The following is a 3,648-nucleotide window of genomic DNA, read 5'->3' as shown; positions in this document are numbered from 1 at the left end:
CACAGGCACACATGCACACATGCACACAGGCACACACACAGGCACACACACACAGGCACACACGCACACACGCACACACACACACACACTCGACTGCCTCCGCTCTTATGCATGCACATACAGTTTCCCTCCCACCTCCTAGAAGTCAACTTAGATTTTTTTTTTGTTTTTTGGTTTTTTTGTTTGTTTGTTTGTTTGTTTGTTTTTTTCGGAGCTGAGGACCGAACCCAGGGCTTTGCGATTGCTAGGCAAGCGCTCTACCACTGAGCTAAATCCCCAACCCCTCAACTTAGATTTTTATGAGAGAGCTAATCACAGGAAGCAAGAGCTTAGCAGCATGGGGAATTAAACGGGCAGGAGTACATGGACCCCCTGAAAACGCCCCTTGCTGTAGATGGTTACCTCTGTCGTCAGTTCTCTCCTGTATCACTGGCATGTCATATTACCATGGCGTGGCCTCCAGCTTGTGTGTGCCCCTGCTATGGTTTCCATGTCCTCTTCAGAGTTCAGGCTGCAATGGGGAAGGACAGGGTTGAGGAGGAGACCTTTAGGAGGTGAGCAAGTTGTGAGGGCTCCGGCTCATGAATGGATTAATGCTGTGATCCTGAGTGAGGGAGTCGGTTGCTGATAAAAGAATGAATGGCTTGCCATGATGTCTCTGTTTTATATACTCCCCTGCCTCCACCCTCCCTCCACCGAATAACACAGTACCAGGTCCTCACCGTGTATATTAGGACCATATCCCCAGGTCCTCACTGTGTATACTAGGGCCATATCCCCAGGTTTCCCAGCCTCCAGACCCATGTACCATATAAGCTATTTATAGCATATATAGTCTTGCGTGTTCTATTACAGTAGCAGAAATGGGGCTAAGACTGGTCCACCTACAATATCATATCCATGTTCACTTTCTTTACTGAGAAGTTGCCCAGATCACTATATGGGCACGCAGTGTCCTTGGAATCCAGAAGAGGATGTCAGATCCCCTGGAACTACAGTTACAGGATTTGTGAGCTACCACATGTAGATGTTGTGAATGGGGCTTCAGTCTCCTAGGAAAACAGTACATGTTCTTAATCCCTGAGCTACCTCCCCAACCTCACAAATGCTATCTAAATGTAGGCTTGTGACCAAATCACAATTTTTTTTAATCTCCAAGAAATAATTTCTGTGATTTCATGAAGCCAAAAGACATTTACTCTCAACCCAACAAAGGAGAATTCACAGTTGTGCCATTTGTAGGTCTTCATGTTTCTTATCCTTGCCATATGAGTTGTGGGTCTGACGGTCTGACGGTCTGACGGTCAGACCCACACCCGTGGAGAAGGCTCACTGTCAGTTTATCACAGCCCTCACATACCTAAGCTAATTCCCTATCTCTACCGTGTGCTTGTCTTCTTAGAACAACACAGAGAAGATTATTTTGCAGTTGTGGCCAATGGTGGCATGTCCGTCTGATCAGGAAAAGGCAAATTTAGCAACCAGTTGCATTAATTTCTCGCCCTAATCAAGTGTTTATTTGCCCTCAATATTGCCTAAAGGCTTGGGGGCTAGAGAGATGGTTCATTGACTAAGAGCACTGTCTCCTCTTCCAGAGGACCTGAGTTCAAATCCCAACAACCACATAGCAGCTTTACAACTGTCTATTTAACTCCAATCCCAGAAGTTCTGATACACACTTGGTGGACAGACACATATGTGACACTCATTCACATAAAATAAAGGTTAGAAAACATTATGGGGGGGGGGACCTAGTTTTGAAGTCCCAGACTTCTTTGTTGTTTCAAGTTAGAGCATCAGGAAAAATAAATAAAAGGAAAGAATTATTGCTAAGTGTAGGCATTCCTTTAAACCTTTTCTAAAACAAAACAAACCAAAAAAAACCCATCTTGTACTCCAAGATGGCTGGGAATTCTCTACGTAAACCAGGCTGGTCTCAGACTTGCCTTAATTCTCCTATCTCTGCCTCCAGAGTGCTGAGACTCCCTGGATACGCCACCCCAAAGGACTCTGCTTGGCTGATGTATAATACAGCTAGAGACACCAATCCTCCTTTCTGTACTCATTGTCTTAATAACTTAATGCCCACCCTCTTACGTTCCAACACGCCAAAGAGGAAAACATTACCCTAATTTTTCCTTCCTTGGCTATTCGTAAAAGAAAACTGGTTAATCAGTCCTCACGCTTTGGTTCAGACTTCCATCGTGAGCCGTGCTCCTCAAAGCAGTTACGAAACAGAGTACTAGAAGGGAAGGATTGGCATTTAGCTGTGGTAGAACTAACAGGTTGATCAGCATGGTTCGCAGGTCAGTCCTCCGATGGGGAATCCCTTAAACAATTCCATCAACATTGATCTACTTTAACCAAGTGATATGTTAATGAGCCAACCTTCTTGCTCCCTAGATGACACTACTTCACAAACCATCAGAGCACACCGCCATTGCAAGGGGGAGAGAAGTCACCGAAGAAGCTGTGAGCTGACACTTGCAGATGAGTCTAATTCCGTGTCCTGCAGATGCATGCCGTGTTGGGAGAACACTCGTGCACATCGAGCTGATTTTTGCTGTCATCAGAACTGACCTTCCAGCCCCCAGGAGGCCCCGAGCCTGTCTGCCACAATGACAGGGGAAGGAGCCAGCCTTCAACCTGGGGTCCTCAGAGGTGCAGCACAACAGGCCATGTTCAGCCTCGATGGGGCAGCTGGATCACATGAATTTTTTAAAGCAAAACAACTGATTCAGGAGGGGGAGGGGGATCTATCGGTACTCCCTCCCCCCCCACCACCACCCCGTCACATCCCAGTGGAGGAAATGCGTGGCCCAGTGTGTTGATCTTGGCCTGGGCACACACAGATCCTCTGTTCTGAGGATGAGCCGACGCATGCAGATGTGCAAGGCAGCCATTTCCAAAGGTTAATTAAATATTACCATTGTTTTCCAAGCTATTAACGTCTGTTCTTTTATTTCTTCGTGAGAAAGGTTTTTGCCCCCACTCAGAACGCCGTTTGAATACTGTTCTCAGTTCCTGCCCCCTCTTAAAGCCCCCAAAGAGAATGACCAAAGGGCCCAGAGAGACAGAATTTGGGTAGAGAGCCACAGAGATTTCTACGCTGGAGGCAAGAGGCAACTTGGAGGTGGAGAAGGAAGGAGGGACTGCATGCAGCCAGGGTGCTCTAAGATGGGGTCCCTGAAAGCACTTCCGCTTCAGCCGAAGGCAAGAAGCCTGCTACTTCAGAAAGGTTTTCTTACAGAAGCAGAGAAGGGACTGCCAGCTCTTTCCACCTTTGTGTGTTGGTTTGTAACTGACTGTTTCTGAATTTAGTAACTTGGTTCTGGGGAAGGAAGGATCTGGGTGGTCAGTGAACACAGTCAGGAGCAGGGCCCGCTCCAGAATGCCAGCGTGTCCCTTGTCACCTCCAGATGACATAGTTTCTCTCTCCCTGTCTGAGGTGACCTGATGTGGGTAGGACAAGGGCCTCAGTCAGTGGGGGGAGGGGCTCTGAGACGGACAACAAGGGATAATAAGACCAAGGTCAGGGAGAGGACAAGGCTCCCTCTGGCAGGAAGTGCCACCCTCTGTGACTGCAGTTTACAAGAATCCTGAGCCACGATGAGCACAGCAGTCTGCAGGAAGTCTTTGCGTACAGCC

This window comes from Rattus norvegicus, chromosome 5 (assembly GCF_036323735.1).
Source record: "Rattus norvegicus strain BN/NHsdMcwi chromosome 5, GRCr8, whole genome shotgun sequence".
In the NCBI taxonomy this organism is placed as follows: Eukaryota; Metazoa; Chordata; class Mammalia; order Rodentia; family Muridae; genus Rattus; species Rattus norvegicus.
The sequence above is the reverse complement of the archived record's forward strand: the minus strand, read 5'-3'. Positions refer to the sequence as shown.